Genomic DNA, 19,782 nt, shown 5'->3' with positions numbered 1-19,782 from the left:
TGCAGTCTTATGCAGTAACTACAAATACTGTTGGCTAGTAAGAAATAACCAAGTCATAAAAGGGGAGGGAGTGATGAGAAAAAAAAAAGCTTTATAATTTCAAGAAATTAAAATTATACCTGCTGAAATAAAACACTGGTTAGACAGCCACATTAAAACAAATGCTATTTATCAAAGTACATGTTTTATGTATTTCTTACAGCAAACTTGCCATCAATGTATTTTAATGAAACGGCAAGTTACTTTTTAAATGTTTTCTTTGGTCACTATTTGTTATCCAAAATACAAAGTGAATTCATATATTTGATACCAGAAAGTTTAGTTTATACTACACCAAAAATTTAACTTTGAAAATTATATGTAAAGGACTTATTTTAATCATAAATAAAGCTTAGAAACAATCCTTTGAAAACATATTGGAACATAAAAGTTTTAAGTAACAGAAAGAACTCTGGTGAAGGATGGAGAAACATGAGCAATATAAAATTAAATGAGCAAACTGGAAATATATCCTTTTAATCTAAACATTTAAAGATAGCTAGATTTTAAGATTAAAGTTTAACCAAGCTTTTGAAAGCATAAATACTGTTCTTTTAAACACTGGTCTGAGTGGAAAAGTAATTGAGCTTATTGACTTATTTACGTTTCTTACTGCGATACTCACATGTAACTTGGATATCCAAAATCTAACTACAACTGTATTTGCATCTTCAAGACAATATAAATCTTTTATGTACACAGATCTTGTTTACTTATCTGAACAAATAAACTATAATCCTCATCACAAAGGAAGACAATATGAGTTGCAATTACTGTGGGAGAACATAACAAATGGGTCACATTTGGTATCAAGGTACTACAAGTGAGAAAAATTATTTTATAATTCTAGATACATAAATAAAATATCATTTTAAATATAAATCTCAGCATTTCATATTTTCTTAAATATTACTTAAAGCAGCTATAATACTTTTTTTGAAAATGCACTTATATTCACCAGTTTTATTTCAAGAGAACAGAAAAAGCATGTTTGTAGAACATTATTCAAAATAGCCATACATCTTACCACATACCAATCTGAATTCTGGGGGGTACTGAATAATCAAGGACACCTCAGTGTTAATTAATTAGTACAGCAACTAAAACGCCCTGGAGAAGTTTAGATAGTTCCAGAAACGTTACCTTTCACTTCCCCATTCTCCTCTCCTTCTCTTGGCCCTCTCCCTCAAGAACTCACAGGAATTTAAAATGTCAGCTGAGAGCCAGATGTTCTGGAGCTCTAGCCTATGTGTACAAAAGTGTAGTTTTAATAATGTACATAACTAAAGGAAGAACCCTAATCTTTCATATCCTGAGGCAAACTCAAATTCCTCTTTGTACCTATTATTTTTCTTTTCTATAGCAAAGCAGTATTGTTGGTATGTTATCCCTCCTTGGAGATCTAATGAGAATTATAATTACCACACCTTTTTTGTCTAATAAGAAAAAGATCAAATTTCTATCTTTACAAATCTATCTTTCTTCAGTCAGAATTTAAGAAAAAAGTTATGCTTTTGATGACAAGATCTCTCCTGGGCATACAACTCAGAATGGACCAGCACACACCCATGGAGCAAACAAAGAAAAATTACATTCCCTTCTAAAATTTTTCTCACTAATGATACATAAAAATACAATCTACTTGTTTTAGCAAATATTCTTAAGAAGCTTACTTTCACAGGTTGGACTGTCAGAAGCTATTATTATCAACAGTTCATGATGCCATTTAAGAAGATACAGAGTTCCTCCATCCCAAACCATGAATTATCACCGTGTTTCATCTTCTAGAACCTAAAAAAAAATCTGCAGAAATCTAACCAAAAAACACTATATTTTGGAAATTTTCTTAACCTCTCTTCTCTGAACCATCATAGCAAATGAACCAATATCTCTCTGGCTGATTGATGATCACAAATACACTGAGATCTCATGTTCTTCTGTTCTCACCTAAACCTGTTCATATTGGTTGTGCTTGTTACTGAATTCAGTTGCACATTTTTATTATAAGTTATTGAATACAACTGAATTTTGTGTAAACTAATGAAATATGAGTGCAAAAAAAAAAAGAGCTGCTAGATCCGCATGAGTAAGAGAAACTAATGCAGAAAAAGCACATATGTGCAGATGACTGCTGGCTTAGATAAATCATTTAATAACACCTCTAGGTCTAAAGTTTTCCATCTGGAATAAATAGAAATTAAATTAGAAGACCTGAAAGGATTCTTTAAGTTTTGAATTCTTAAATAAAATTTTAATAAATTCCACTCCAAAATGTTCTACTGAGAAATTATAAAGGTAGATTGGGTCTTTTCATGTATTCAGTATTTATCAAATACCCACATGGTCACTATTACAGGACAATTTTTAAGATACTCTAAAGAAACAATGTGATTAAAAGTACAAAAACATTCTGTAAGATTAAAGAGTTACCTCCTGTAGATTTTAATATAAATGTGGAAGAGAAATGCAGGCAGTAATACAATGCATGGATATCTTTCTATATAAATGACTGTGAAAATTAGGAGAAGTTCTCTATTTTCCATTAACTATCATGGCTCCAAAACAGATTATTTTTAATAATCAAAATCATACTTTCAAATGTGTCATTATAAACAAAACCTCTACAGAACCTTTTTTTAAGTCTTCCTGATAGGGTTAGTACTAATTTTTATAAACCAGATTTCTAAAAAATGACTCTGCATAAAGAATTACTCAAATTCAGCTGAGAGAAAGAAAGAGTATGCCTTTCTTTACAATTTCAATTTCACTTCTGCTCATAACCCTATTTATAATTCAGTTACATCCACAAGACTTCACAAGTAGTTGCTAAGCAACAGGAACATGCTGAGTTCAGAGCCATTGAAATCTGGCTCTCTGCCACATGAAAACATTTAACAGAGCCTAGAGCCTCCAGAATTTACAAAATGAAGAAGAAAAGGAAAGAAAAGAAAAAGAAAGATTCCAAAGAGATACAATAATAAATAGACTGAGCTGCCACACTCTTTTAGAAGATTCACATATTCAGATCAAGGACTTCATTTTGGTATTTCCAAATATTTATTATATCTTTCTCTTCAGTATTTTATATCACCTTTTTAATGTTGAAATTAAGACTCTGGAGTTATTCTCCTGGGGAAGAGAAGAAATATGATTAGTGCTATTGCTGTTAAAGGCATAGCAGTTGACTTAAAAAATATATTATGCAAAGAATAGCCCTTGAAGAGACTAGAAGAACAGTCTGTGGGACATGACTGAGACTTTCTATGTTGGGTTTTTAAGGCCAGGAGACAAGAAACTACACATTTTCTTCAAATTCCTTTATCCTCATATGCCTGGTTAGCTACTGAAAGAAGAGGTAATTTTTTTTTTACCCAAAACGGCACTGATTCATCATTTTAAGCACCTCTAATAAATAAAAAATTAAGCATAGCTAAAAATTCATTCATAACTCAAAATGGTTATAAAAATTAACTCAATTTTCAACAGATATTGAAAAGGCATTGAATATGTTTCAATACTCATTCACTGATACAAATAAAAATTAAGAAGATAAAGATTGCTCCTTATGCTGATAAAGGCTACTTCAAACCAATGGGAAACTTTATATTTAGTGGTAAGACACCACAGCTATTTCCATTCAAGGCAAAAACAAGAAGTGTGTTAATATACTCAATATTGTTCTAGATATCTTACCAAAGCAGTAAGAGCTCAAACACAGTAAGAAGATACAATGAAGAAAACATTTATTTCAGAACAGCAAGAAAAAGCTACCTAGAAACATTAACATATATGAAAAAATTCAATTATAAAAATATGTAAAATACTAGAGCTATGTTGGACATAAGGCGTGATATAGGGGGTGCCTGGGTAGCGCAGTCGTTAAGCGTCTGCCTTCGGCTCAGGGCGTGATCCCGGCATTCTGGGATCGAGCCCCACATCAGGCTCCTCCGTTGGGAGCCTGCTTCTTCCTCTCCCACTCTCCCGGTTTGTGTTCCCTTTCTCGCTGGCTGTCTCTCAGTCAAATAAATAAATAAATAAATAATCTTTAAAAAAAAAAAAAAGGCTTGATGTAGAAAACTATCAATTCTTCCTGGATGAAACTTATTAGAAGTAATCCTAGCCAAAATGTTACCTAATTATTTCTATATCATAACAAACTTCTGAAATTAATGTGTAAAAAAATGGCAAAATAAGAAGAAAATTAAAAGTCAAAAGAAAAAAATGATATTTGCCCTCTCAGATGTGAGAGGATATGACAAGCAGTAATTATTATCTCAAGTATTGAGAGATGAGTGCAATAAATTACCCAGAAGACAGACACACACAATACAGTCAGTATCTGACAGAACAGCATCACAAATTAACAGGGATTAAGTGGATTTTGAAATAAATGATTGAAAATGGATCAAAACAGCAACTGAGCATACAAGTACAATAGCAGACTAGATATGAAATAAAGATTTTCAAAGTGCAGAAAGCACCAAAAATAACCACAAATTTTGAGAAATACTTGAAAACTCAAAAACACAGCCAGTGATATGGAATTAGTATCCAGAATAAAAAAGAACACCTAATAGTGAATAAAAAGGATAAACAATTCAAAGTAAAAATTAAAAATCATAAATAGGGAATCATAAAACAACAAACATAAGATGTTCAACTTCTCTAATAATCACAAAAACACTAAACAAAAAGAAGATACATTTTTACATATCTGACTGGCAACTATAGTTAGCAATAATATATAGCAGTGAGTAGTCTCATACGCAGCTGGTAAAAGACATCACTGTCATAACCATTTTTAAAGGCAAAGAGGCAAAAGCTGTACACCATTTTGACACACCAAAAACATTCTGAGATATCGTAAGATATACTACATACTGAGGCACCTGGGTGGCTCAGTCAGTTAGGCGTCCAACTCTTGATTTTATTTTAGCTCAGGTCATGATCTCAGGGTTTTGAAATCAAGTTCCTCATTGGACTCTGCACTGGGTGCAGAGCCTGCTTAAAATTCTCTCTCCCTCTGCCACTACCCCCTTCTCTAAAAAATAAAAATAAAAAGTTTTTTAAAAAAAGATACACTAACATTTTTTAAAAAGGAACATATCAGGATACCTACTGCTGCACCAAAATAGCAAAAACACAAATTGTTTTTGTTTAGTTTGTGGACAAAGACTTCGACAAGTGGGAAAAACAAACCCTTTTTTGTAATCCAGAACTCACTGTTCCAATATTTTGATACAGATAAGAAGGAATATGATACCTAAAAAAGATTAAAGTGATGAGAGCATTCATAAACACGAAGGTTGGCTCCAGGACTACAGAATTACTAAAAGCACAGGATATAAGGAAAATCTCAGCTATAGTGAATTAGTATCCTAATTTTAATGCTGACTTGAAACAAAGATGCCTTCTTTCTTTAGGCTTTTCAATTCAGAACACGATGTCTGGACTTATGTATAATTCTAGGGTGTGATAGTTTAGGGGTGAATATGATTTGAACTTACTCATGTTCGAGGATCTCTGAAACTGAGAACCACGCAGATCTAAACATGGCCCTAAAGTAAGCTGCTTAAAGAAACTGTATGCCAAAATTTTCAAGTGGGGGCTTTTTGAAATATGTCCATATTCAAGTGGAAATCAAAGAAGCCCATAAAAACAACCACAACAACAACAACAAAAACTGTGGACTGACTTAAAGTGACAAATGTGGATTGAACAAAAGTTATTTTTAAAAGGGCTATTTTGAAGATTCTGATTCTGACTTCAGAAGAACTATGGTGATTGACAGGGGAAGGAGTCACATGTGAAATTCCTTAAATAACAATTTGTTGACTTTAAATTAAAAAATACAAAGAAATATAACATCCATCACTAAGAAAATAGCTTTTAAAAAATACTGTGGAGAATCCTCACTCAAGAACACTAAAAAGTTAAGAAAGTAGTAGATTTCTTTCATGGACATGAATATAAAGTGTACAACAAAGCAGCTGCAGAATTCTTAACACTTTAACACAAAAGCTGAAGCCAGACATACCTTTTTGAATACTGGTACTATCATTTCCTAGCTAAGTTACCTGGTCAATAATATATCCTTTCTTTGCCTCAGTATCCTCGACTATGAAACTAAAATTCTAACAATGCCTCTCCTCATAAAAATGTTACAAGGGTTAAATGGGATAATAAAATAGAAAGCACTTGGATACATAAGTAGTCAATAAATTGTTTCCAGGTTTTATGTCATTGTGTTAAAACACACAAAAAAATAATATATTTCTAAACGTTAATTCGGGCATGCAAGTGATATTTTAAAGTCTGGAAGGATAAATGCCTAACTAGTTTATAGCAGTTCACACGGGGAAAGAAAAGGAATATGAATACCAAGTTTCACTTAGATGTACCATTCAAATTTTCACAATAAAGACACATTCATGTAATTTGTATCTTAACAGTTAAACTCATTCCACTTTCCCCAATCTCTTCCATGCTAATAATAAGCCAGAGCAGCAATGACATTTATAAATGTAATTAGCTGACCCACCCAGACACTAAACTCCAGAAGAGACAGAGAAAGGAAGCTACAATCCAAAAGATAAACTCCCAGCATTTCCCATGAGCATCAAGTCCGCTCAATCATTTCAGTCAGCAAAGACGCACAGTAAAACAGGAAATCTCAAATACAAAAATGAGTGTATTCACAAATAGATGCCAAACCCCTCAAAACAAAAGAACTAGTTACTTAGTCAAACGAACAGAAAACATTTTAAAATAGTATACTGAATATTCCAAAAAGATATTGTACTCCCAAGAACAAGCAGATATGAAAAGAAATCAATCTGAAACCATAGAAATTCAAAACAAGAGCTGCATGGACACAGCAGCTGAAGTGAGACATGGGTAATCAAGACCAGATATTCTCTCAAAATATTATACAAAGAAAAAATAGAAAAGCTAAGAGATAGGGAACACACCCAGAAGCAACAACTTTCACTGAAGATGAGTTTTAGAATAAAGAACTAAGAAGAAATGAAAATAAGAAAAACAATTCATAGTTAAATTAAAATATATATATATCTATATATATAGATATATATGGATAGATAGATAGATAGATAGATAGATGTTTTCCACAGAATAGGCCTGCTACCAAAACAGACTAAATTAAAACAAGCAAAAAAAAAAAAAAAAAAAAACCACAAAACCCTAACACTTAGACATATTGTGTTAAGACTTCAGAAAACCAACATGAGGAAATATTAATAACTTAAGAGTAAAAAAATCACTTAACTACAAAGGAGTAAGAATTAAACTGACATCAGACTTGTCATCAGCAATACTGAATGCTAAAATAAACAACAATATCCTCAAAGTTCAGGGGAAAAGTTATTTTTAACCTAGAATTCTATTGCCAGAAAAACTAGCAATTAACAGGATAAAGAAATATATTATTTCTGGGCAAAGACTGAGAAAATGGACCCTTGTTAAAACAATTACATAAAAATTTACTACAGATTCAAGACATCAAAACACCCTAAGAAATGGGGGAGGAACTCAAATTAGGAAACTCAGATAATGCTCCAAAAGGAAACATCAGTGCTCCAAAAAACAAGTAAAATGCATGGGCTGACTGAAATAATTGAGGATCCATCACTGTTAAAATAAATAGTCTGGAATTAAAATCTCAGATAATTATATGATAGGAGTTAGCAGACTTAGGGGCTGGGAAATGTGGGGCAAAAATAAAGAAAACTGTCAGTCTAAAAATAACTTACTAGGTTTCAAACTGGATAAAGTGACAAAAATATAAGATATGCATTATAAACAAGAGACACACTTTATAATAAAATAGCATACAAAGGTTAAAAATTTAAAAGATAGAAAATGATACACTAAGCAAATGTTAACCAAAAAATCTAAGTATGTATATAAAACTTACACATAACATGTAAAAAAGAATTCAAATTGAAGATCAAGTCGCTGGACAAAAAAATATATATTTCCTGTAGATAAAATTACATCACTTCAAATCACATAAAACAAAAACAGGTTTAAAAAATTCAGGAAGAAACTAATAAATCCACAAGAGATAAACACACCTCTATAAAATCTGCAGATGAAGAAAATGAAAGTAATATAAACAATGTATGCATTTCTTAATAGAAAAATAGAATTGTATATCCAACAAACCCAGAATATGCATTTTTCATGAACACATCCAACATACATTAATACTGACCACATATGTGGTAACAAGGAAATAATAAATTCTAAGACAAGAAAAAAAAAATCTTGCACATCCTCTGGCCATAAGATAAGAAAGTTAGATGAGCAACAATGAAATGAGAGGAAAAGGATCTCCTCATAAATTAAAAAAATACATATTTTGGATTAACACGGAAATCAGTGGTGAAATAACACAGAGGAAAAGTGATAGCCTTAAGCTGCACATATGAATTAAAAGAACCACAAACTCAAAAAAGCTAGTAAAGAAGAAAAAGTACAAACCCAAAGCAAGGAATTATTATAAAAGCAAAAATCATGAGAGAAAACTCAATAAAACAGCAAGCAACAATAAAACCAACAGCCAGTTCTTTGGGAAAAAAAAAAAACTATTAAAAAGTGGAAAATACATCAAGGAAAATTGAAAAAAAAGCATAATAATATTAGAAATTATAAAGAAGACACAACTACATATATAAAGCAATACACTTGGTTCAAATATTCCAATATATTAAAGGTTATCAATGGTATGTGTAAAAAATACTGAGGGATTTGAACTTATTGCAAACTCAATAAAATTCAACAGTGCTAGGTGGCTGCCAGAAATGCCAACACAAAGTTAAGCTGCAGAACAGAAGCACACAGTCTAAGGAAAGGGAGACATTTTTTGGTATTACATTTAGTTCTGAGTGGCCCAGATAAAGAGGAACTCTTAAAGAAACAGTAGGGCAAACAGCATGACCAGGCTAAAGAATGACCTAGAACAACGTGTTGTACGAGAAATAGTTGGAAAAATGGAGGATATTAAGCCTAGAAAACACAGGAATTTTAATGGCTTTCTTTAAATACTGCAGATCTATCATGTGTGTAAAACACATACAGAGAAAAACAGGCAGGCAGGCAGACAGACAAGTGCAGAAACAAAAAGAAAGGCCAATTTCTCCTCAAAAATCAACAAATATTGATTTGTTCAGATGTCCAACAAAAGAAGGAATTAACTGCCTTATGAAATTAGAGACTCTCCTTTCTGTCATTTGAAATGTTGAAGTAAAAACTAGATAATTATCTGTGAGGAATAATAAACAGTAGGTTCCTGCAGAAAGTGTGATGTTACAACTACTTGACCACCTAGGTCTATTCCACTTTCAAAATTGTGTTATTCGACATTGCTCGCTAATAAATTTTGTTGCCTAAGAGGAACACAAAAACTGAAAACTCAAAATTTATTCCTCAGATTCCTGGATCATTCATACTCAACTTCAGTAGTCTCAAAAACTACACATCTTTATCCTCAAGAGGTTTATCTTTGTCTTGCATGATTCCCTTTAGATTTATTTGTGTCTATACAAAAACTCCTTTCTGCAACTTTCCCTCCTCTTGCTTTGCTATGACCCCCAAATGAATATTTACTGAATGCTATTTTGGTCTAACTCCTTGCCTCTTTACCTATAAATAAAACCCCCTCAGTCTGTCTCAGCTATCTTCCCGATCTAACATTCTCCCTAACAATTATTGCTCTAGAGAATTGTGAACACTTCCCAATTGTTTTATATATGTGTGTTCTCCACACTAAGAGAAGCATGCCCTTTTCCCAATCCAACCTTTAGTAAATTAACCAAAATTGGTATCTTTCTAGTATCAACATTTCTAATCCTAGTGAAGGTGTTTACTCAAATGAAACACACATCCACAAACATAAATTTTTATCCTTCAACAAAACATATATTAGAATAATAATTTTCAAAAGCCTAAGCAACACTGTCAAAAGGCAAAAGGCAACAGTTTGTACCCCTGAAAAATGAGTGTGGCTTCTATCACACTCAATCTAGCTAGCTGGCCTCTAGCTTTGAAGTAATAAATGACCAATGGCCTTTCAGAGTCTAGAGAAGTGAAAAGTGCCATCTAAAACTAACACGTTTAAGTTGCAGAAAGATCCTGCTGTTCAACTTCTAGAAAGGGAAGTAAAGACCGAAGAACTGCCTAATACCATTCCTTTCCCTCTCTATTTCTCGAAGCTAGCCTCACTATCACCCTTTGCTTTGTCACCTACCCACACGCATCCCCCAAAATTATAACAACCAGTTAATACATTTTATCACTGGCCATACTGATATTAGCAGACACACATACTTGCATTTCTTTATAAACTTAATCTTTATACCTTTATAGTATAGTTATATATTCTTTATGTTGTGTGACTTCTTTTATTTCAATGAGATAATGGTTTTCTGTATGAAATTTTTGAAGCATACCAAAAAAATAATATAACAAATGCCTCTGCAACCTTCGCCTAACTTAAGAAATAAAGTATTAAAATTCCTAATATTCGTTTTAATTTTAGACTTAAGTTCACTTTGTTGAGATGGTGCTAAGTTTAAATATACGGAAATGGAAAGCATAAGGGTAGAACTGGAAAACTTGACCATGTTATATGTATAAATATATATTACCTAATGTATGTCAGTGAACCATTTGTGAAAACAGAAGCAGTCAGATTTTGATGATGAATTCAAAGTGGTACATTTATTCTAAAACTTTACAGTTTAGTAAGGTTACAAAACGTCATTTCTCTATATGTACCAGTTGGTGTCACTACAACTGAAAACACAGTAACAGGACTATAATGAAAAGAGGTCTAAAACTGATTTCTATGTAATATGAACATATTGCATGCATGAGTAATGTTCATATACAAAGCCCACTGTTAGTTCATTTCAATACAAACCTGAGGAAAATTATAAAAAGTGAAAATCATTTTTTAAAAGATAAAATCCAAATATGGTATTCAAAATCTCCTGAAAATTTACATTAAACAATCTACCAATCCTGGTATGACTAAAACTAAAAACAAACAAAAAAACCTCCCAAAGGTGAGAGACAGATATTAAGGCCTGAGGGGTTGGGGGTGGGAGGTGGGGGTGGTCACAAAAAAAAAAAAAGGACCTGAATCTCTTACCTGTGGGTAGCTTGATATTGTGAAAAGGACTTCCTCTTCTGTAAACCACTGCAACTTAGTTCATTTGTATAAACAGTAAAAGCTAATGCAGACTTCTAGAACAGCCTTCTTGAGCCTAAATTCCTTGCTTGGTTCATATTCATTAAAAAAAAAAAAAACAGGAATACAGTAGATTGGCTACATATTAAAATTCCTTTCAAACAGTGATTCACATCTGTTGTGTAGTTTGTGCAGCAAACATCCCATTAACCACAAAAGCCAAAAAACGTCAGACAGTATGCCAATGAAGCTCACAGAACACACAAAGTACATCTTCCAAAGGACTGTTGCAAGTGAAGATGCCTAGAATCAGAATTCTTTTGTACTGCTTTCTATTCTGCCAACTATTAGGACTGCAGCAACTGTGTGCAGTTAAGTACCTCCCACATATTACCCAATAGTATCAATAGGCATAAATCTATAAAAGCAGAACTAAAAGCCTCAAAGGCTTATAGCTTCTCATTATTCCATATATTGTCAGTTGTGGAGGTCTCAGTACTCTTATTCTAAAGCATCAACTCTGTTCTTCCAGTCCAAAAGGCTGAATTCTTATACATTCCAAACAGAAAATCCATGACACATATTATTTGCTGCCCTAGCACAGCCAGACTGCAGTTACAGCTAGCTGGCACCAGTAAGAACAATTTACATAAAGCAGTCCTCATTTCATGACCAAACTAAAGGAGAATATTGCTGAGTAAACCCTCCCCCATTCGTTCCCCAACAGGCACTGACTGGTTCTAGAATATATCTAGTTATCTATTTACCAATGATTCAAATCCAGGTAATAAGAGAATATCAATTTATAATTCTTATGTAACTGACATTTTACCCCCACCACACGAAAAATATGTTTAACACCCAGAGATATTCAAAAGCCTTAAGTTTTTTGTGACATGGACCAATATATTACATAAATCCAACAACTGCTATTTTAACAATCATTAAAAATATAAATTATAATTCACATTAGCTAAAAGCTGTCCTCTACAGCCACCTTTCAAATTTTGTTAATCACTTAAATAGTAAATGATCATTAAATAGATTTGCTCTTAGAACCACACTGCTTTACATGTTACCAAATAATAGGACCTAATGCATATTCAAGTATCACTAGTATGATGATGATTAAGTAATTCAACATATTTACCACTAGTTAATATTACTAAACTTTTTGATAAACTCACACATGTTAAGTTACAAATATCTACACAAGAACATATTTTGTCAGTGGCACATTCTTATTTAACCTAAATCATTCTTGTGCTGTTTTAATTGGCCAGATCTGACTGAGCAAGAGTTGAGTCACTGTCTGTGAAGTCCTTCATTTAAATTTTTTCAATAATTACTTTATCACCTACTAATACGTAATTCTATCTCTTCACTTCTATTTTTCGACTTATTTTAGTGAGTCTAAATATACTATATTTCATTTTCAAATAACAGTCTAGAAACTAGTTTAGTGCCACATCTAAAATCACAATAAAAAGAAGTGTTTAATATGCTAACTAGGGCTTATCCAAAATATGTTCCTTAATTTTTTTTAAAGTAGGCTCCAAGTGCAGCATGGAGCCCAATGCAGGGCTCGAACTCACAACATGAAGATCAAGAGTTGGACCCCCAACCAACTGAGCCACCCAGGTACCCCGTTCCTTATTTTTTAATCTTATTTTCAGCTGGTTTTTTTTTTTTTAAGATTTTTTATATTTGTTTTATGAGAGAGAGAGAGAGCAAAGCAGGGGGAGCTACAGAAGGAGAAGGAGAAGCAGGCTCCCTGCTAAGCAGGGAACCCAATGCGGGCTCAATCCCAAAATGCCAGGATCATGACCTGAGCCGAAGGCAGACGCTTAACCAACTAAGCCACCCAGGTGCCCCGTATTTTCAGCTGTTTTAAAACATGTTCTTAAACTATCCCTATTACACAATAAAGACAATGGAGCTCTAAATTAGGGGAAAAATAAAGTTATCACACATCAACAGTAATTAGCAGACTTCTAATGTGTGCATAATCCTAAGTGTTACCTTTGATAAGCAATAATGGATTTTCTCAAACAACTATATATATATTTTTTTAAAGATTTTATTTATTTATGTGACAGAGAGACAGCCAGCGAGAGAGGGAACACAAGCAGGGGGAGAGGGAGAGGAAGAAGCAGGCTCCCAGCCGAGGAGCCCGATGTGGGACTCGATCCCGGTACACCAGGATCACGCCCTGAGCCGAAGGCAGACGCTTAACGACTGCGCTACCCAGGCGCCCCACAACTATATATTCTTTTCAGAATCTGTACCCCACCACAGCAGCAGAAGGAGGAAGAAAAACAAATATATATAATACAGTGTCATTTCACATAGTATACACTGTTTAAGTAACATTTGGCTATTGATCATAATATCTCAGATTTGGAAATCATCCAAGTATCGTATAACTTCCAGTTTTAATTTTGTTAGCTGTGTCCTCCCTCTCTCTTCCTACTTTATGCATCCAACTCTTTGAATGAAAGCACCTGAAAATCAAAGGACCTAAAATCATTTAATCCAGCATAAAATATAATGTATATAACAACTATGCATTAAGCTGAATAAATTAAACAATCATCTGACAGTGAATTAATCATAAGAAGCTTAAATTCTCTACAACCTGCTTACTGAAGTGCCAACAATGTTAGTTATTAATCTAGCTCAGTGCTTTGCAAATTAATAATGGTAAAGAACCAATGTTTTAGGGGCGCCTGGGTGGTGTAGTCGTTAAGCGTCTGCCTTCAACTCAGGGCGTGATCCCAGCGTTCTGAGATCGAGGCCCACATCAGGCTCCTCCGCTAGGAGCCTGCTTCTTCCTCTCCCACTCCCCCTGCTTGTGTTCCCTCTCTCGTTGGCTGTCTCTGTCAAATAAATAAATAAAATCTTAAAAAAAAAAAACAATGTTTTATCTCTAATCTATCAAAGATCAACACTTTTATAAATTCAATGAAAACGAATTACTTGGAAAGTGAAATACAGAGATATATAAATACTTATATTTTTATATATTTATTTATATAAATATAAAATGTATGCCTCAATTATTTTTATTATTAGACACAACTGACATAAAGTTACTTTACCAGATTCATATAAAAATTTCTAGACACTCTTAATTTCAGTTCTTATCTCATGGAAGACCAGGAATAAACAAACTAATCTGAACTGACCTTGAACTGCTCCACAGCCCACATTTTGGTAGCGTTCACCTAGCTATTCTCTACCTATTCTACCCTACCCCCAGGATTCTCAACCCCTTGGGTAATTTAACCTTCTCATATTTAGTATCTATCCTCCCGTTTAGCCTGCCCCAGTGTAAACTCCTTGAGGGCAGGGATCTTGTATGCCAGATATCAAACCAGTGCCGGGCAAATAACAGGTACATAGTAAATGTTTGTTAAATTTGTTGAATCAACTGATCAATTCACAGTCCATATTTGTTTTCACTCTAATATGCTGCCTTAGCACCAGTAAGAATTCTTATTGTGTCCCCTTCAAGCTCTTTAAAGTCTTCACTTTGAGATTTAAACACCTTGCTTTCTGGCATTTTTACTATAAATCAGCCAGACCCCTAACAATCCCTTACCCTAAAGATCCTTTTCTAAAGTATCCAAGCAGCCCAGATTGCTCCCCAATAATATAATGATTGAAAAAAATAGAAAAAAAAAATTTTGTGCCAGAGGGAAACTAGTGAGGAAAAAGCAACCGATATTTACTAATACTTAATTTGTGTACCACACTGCACTAAATGCTTTATATATACTATGCTCATTTAAATCCCAATTATCAACTCTGTATGGTAGACTTTACCATTTTAAAGATAAGAAAACTAATGTCTGAAAATAAGCAACTAGCTTCTTCCCATAAAAAATAATGCGTAAGACTTACTGAACACTTACGATAGGCATTATACTTCCAGCATTATATATACATTTCTCATATAAACATAACGTCTAACTAGTCAGTGAAAGAAAATGAGTTCACCTTGACTGATTCCAAAGTTTGTGTTCTTCCCCGACTCCTCTATCACCTCTCTCTTTTAATGGTTGCAGAATGGAATTAAGAGCTTAAGTGATTTATCCAAAACTATACACTTACTTAATAGCAGTACCAGACAAAAATAATAATTTCCTGACTTCTATACTAATAGTTTCCCCAATGCATGCCATGATACTTCCACGTCAGCAAAGGAAAGCAACAGGTCACATGAGTCTCCTGGGTAGTAGCACCTGGTTTACTACAGAAAGGGCAGAAGTCCTTAGGCAGATGCAGAAGCAACTCGTCAAATATGGTGTTAAACTCCTTTTTCATTAAACTCAAAGGATTCACTGAGTTGATAAGCACTGTTTTCATTGTTTACATATTCACACATTAATGACTAAGAACAGACTGTTACAAATTACTAATAGAGAATTCTGTGAAAGTTCTAAGGAGTGATTTACGTTTTTGAATAGACTAAGTTTTCTCCCACATCACTATCTCTTTCGGGAGTGTGAAGAGTTTGGAAAGCAGGAGTCAGTTTTTCCTGTGCAAGTTAAATGCTTTTTCAATTTCCACTAAGTTTCCTCTCTAACTTAAAGCCATTTTCAAAAAAAGAGTAACATTTCCCTGGAGTTAGCAATGTCATGGTATTACACGAATGCTAAGAAGCGGGCTTTCACTCTGGAAAATGTGGAATTCAAAATCACATCACATCATGATCATAAACTACCATGTTTCCTGCATCATCAAAGTAGTCTCAACATCGCTGCAACAGTGAACATTATGTAAACAAAAGCAAACTTTTAACAAAAATAAATTTATAATGGCCTCTAAAATTAGTCTAGTGGAGTTAAGAAAACTTTCTGCTAGCAACTTTCTCATTTTTAGTGCTAAGACTTCTCAACTCAACCAATTTAGACATAAATCTTTTATAAAATGTATTTCATTTACCTGTTCAGTAAACTGTATATCTTGAATATATTTTAACTTTTTCTTATGCAATATCATCATTAAGAACATCAATATGATAAACAGTGATGTCTTTAACACTGTCATAACATTTAAAGAAAAGAGAACCTAGTATCACATTAAAGGACCTCAAGGTATTCATGTTTCTAATTAGTACTTCTTTAATCTCTTCACTTTCATTCTACTTTCACTTTTTGCTGATGTCACTGGATCCCCTTCAATCAGTACCATGGTACTCTAATACAGAGAAATGAGGACAAAACTGAAGATTAGCAAAGGTGCCGTATCTTCTAAAGAGTAAACGGTCTTTACACATGCAGTCTCTCCTACCAAGTTTACACATGCAGTCTCTCCTACCAAGTAAAGTACACTAGACTTTATTCTTACTTTCTTCTAGGTTAGAAACTATATTCTAAATATAAAAGGCTGCCAACAATCTGTCCAATAAGTAGGATAGGGATTTAAAAGGAAAAGTTTACAGGTCATGTAATTAGTGTATAAAAACCAGATGTGAACTGTATAGGCCCTATCTGAAGGGGACAGGAGCTACTCCACTGAAGATTATTATTCTGATGCACAAATACATTCTTAGCACCGCCCATCTTCTATTTTTCAGAGATGAGACATTCAGATTTTTGTGTAAAATGTGACAGCTTTGGGGAGCGTGGGTGGCGCAGTCGTTAAGCGTCGGCCTTCAGCTCAGGGCATGATCCCAGCGTTATGGGATCGAGCCCCACATCAGGCTCCTCCGCTATGAGCCTGCTTCTTCCTCTCCCACTCCCCCTGCTTGTGTTCCCTCTCTCGCTGGCTGCCTCTATCTCTGTCAAATAAATAAATAAAATCTTTAAAAAAAAAGTGACAGCTTTAACAACTAGAGTAATAGGGCAGCAGCTAAAGGATAAAGTCTGTTGGCTGACAGTTTGTGGCTACTGAAAGAAAACTACACTGTTCTTAAGATTTACATTTGTACTGAAACACAGAAAACTCTAGGCCCTGAACTGAAGTCATCTCTTTAGAGAAATTATTTTCTCACTGTATATTTGGAGGACTCAGACAGACTAGGATCGAAACATTTCTTTCATTTATTCCCTTAATTCTGTAATGCCAACATTCTACATTGGCTTTACTTAATAAACATATCAGCCACTATCCACACACAGCAAAAGGTGGCTAATCTATGTAACAGAATAGGATCAGTAATACAAACATGAATACAACATATTACCAAGTAGATATGGATATACTAATATTAGTCAGTATTTCTTGCTTTTGAGCATGAGTTATACGAGAAATTTCCCATACTGTTTAAATATACTACATTCCCTGATCCAATCACATTTGATAAAGTACATGACATCTGAGAAACAAAAAATTTGAAAAGCATTCAAATATTACTGGAAAATTAGCATGCAGAATATTTCATGGTACTCTTCAGAAACATTATGTAAACTGATTCTCAGCATATCCTCACAATATAGATGGGAATTTTTTCCCATTTTACAGATGAGGAAACGAGTCAAAAAACGGAATGAGTTGACCAATATAAGTAGTTGTAAAAATAATTCAAATTTAGGTTTGAACTCTTAAGTCGATTTCTTTCAGTATCTCAACAATTTCCTTAAAGGCTTATACTTAATGAAATAGCTCAGGAAAAAAGGATAAACAAATAGGGAGCACAAAAAGTCACAAAAATAATAACATTAAACCTTAATTATCCAGCTCTGAGACTTATCAGGCCTTTAATTATTCAGCCTAATAGCTAACCTGGAATTCAGCATGGACAATTTGAAAACTGTCACCAATCCCAAAAGTAATAATCCCACTGAGGTCCAGTTTATGCTTATAGTTGCAAAAATGCAACATGGCCCTGAAAGAATTAGCAATAATATCCTGAGTAACCACATTGTTGGTGTTTCCCCATGTACAAGTAATAATCAATGGACTCATCTTGTAGAGGGCGGAAGTAAATTTTCTAATCCCCAACAGAAGGCAAAAAGAGTGGGTCATTAAAATTTCCCCAAGGTCTCACTCTGAAGTTCAACATAAGGTGGTTCAGTAATTTCAACCTACCCAGTTTTTCTCTAGCATTAAAGAACAAATTGAGTAGCTGGCTTGCATCGTATGAAATATTTGAATACAGGAGGCTGTTCATACTACGAGAGGAATGAAAATAATAATAATTAAGGACACGGCACATTCACTTCCTATGTCATACTCACTCTAGGGCATGATGGATAAAATTTCTCGCACAACACTGAACTTGTTGTTCTTCCCTTCTGAGGGCAAGCTCATGTTATTGGATTTATATAAAGTAATGTTCAGGTTATTAGAATCCATTATATCACATAAAAAGAGTCCTAACAACTTCACAAAGTAGTAAGCTAATGAAAGAGAAATAAACATGCTAAAGCTGTTGACGGAACTAAACCAGTGATCCCAAATATATCTGAAACTACTGAATAAATGACCAATGATTAAGTTAACAAAAATATTATTTTGTTAAAAAAAATTGGAACAAATATAAATGCAATTTTGTGGCAAGGCAGCAACTTCAAACTGTTAAATCATGTAAATATAGATCTTCTACTCTAACTTCATGAAATTAAAAAAGAACATAAAGAATTCACTTTCTAGAATACTTTTCAAACTGAATTCTACAGTCTCTTACCACTTGAAGTTCTACAACTAAGCAACCTAGATCCTGACACTACTACCAGATTATAATTGTGATATATGATCTGGTTTCAAACTTTTTTATCATAACAGCCTAATTGTTCTCATTTTATTAAATAAGCTTATAGTAAGTAAATGTTATACTTCTAAGTTATAAAATAAATACAAAATAATAAAGTACCACATGTATCCCTTTTAAATACAGGGGTCCTTCATAAGAATTTAATGTGCAAAAAGTTGCATCTAAAGTTGCTGTGCTTAGTTCAAAAACTTACTGTTCTGTGTCATATTAGTCAGGGATATATTCATAATACTCTTAACAAAACTGGAGAAATATACTATACCATTTACAAAAAAGTTTTAATAAGTACCACAACTTAAACATTAAAGCTTAAAATTTCTGCTGTCTGAAATATTATGTAAATAAGAAGTTCATTCTCCTAACTCTCTAGGTCACTATGGCCTTACCATATCTCAATAAATGCTTCAACTTCAGAAGAATGTTAAGAAAGCTTTTTTAAAATTGTGAAACTAAACTTACAAAATCATTGAATTACATTATTCTTAAATATACCACAGGTTTAAACTAAGACTAAAGTGGACATCAACAACTAATATCAATTAACTAAAACAACTGAATATTTATTTCAGCTCTGTCGCATTAAAATACATTAGCTAGAAAGAAAAGGGTTATCCAGACCTAGATGTGAACTTGTTTCTAAATTCAAAATCCGAATTTGAATAACAATTTAAGCAAAAAGTAATTAGAATAAAAAGTTAGCACCCTTAAAAATGTGAAAGAATTGAATGGCCAAGAGGAGGCAGCATAATGAGAAAGAATTAGAACCCAGTACAAAAAAAATCTAAGTGTTTAAATTTTTTTTCTT

At 33.3% G+C, this 19,782-nt stretch overlaps 1 protein-coding gene and 1 non-coding gene across 4 annotated transcripts in view; one reads left to right on the top strand and one right to left on the bottom strand.

The window, feature by feature from the left end:
• The window catches only part of ATF7IP (activating transcription factor 7 interacting protein), a 113,720-nt gene that overhangs the window by 76,246 nt on the left and 17,692 nt on the right, over positions 1–19,782 (bottom strand). The window lies entirely within an intron of this gene.
• On the top strand, positions 5,179–5,298 carry LOC123781798 (small nucleolar RNA SNORA40). Its single transcript, XR_006776812.1, has one exon. It is a non-coding gene; the product is annotated as a small nucleolar RNA SNORA40 (small nucleolar RNA).

Source organism: Ursus americanus, chromosome 25, assembly GCF_024610735.1.
Source record: "Ursus americanus isolate L20-20 chromosome 25, mUrsAme1.1.p, whole genome shotgun sequence".
NCBI classification, from domain to species: Eukaryota; Metazoa; Chordata; class Mammalia; order Carnivora; family Ursidae; genus Ursus; species Ursus americanus.
The sequence above is the reverse complement of the archived record's forward strand: the minus strand, read 5'-3'. Positions and strand labels throughout refer to the sequence as shown.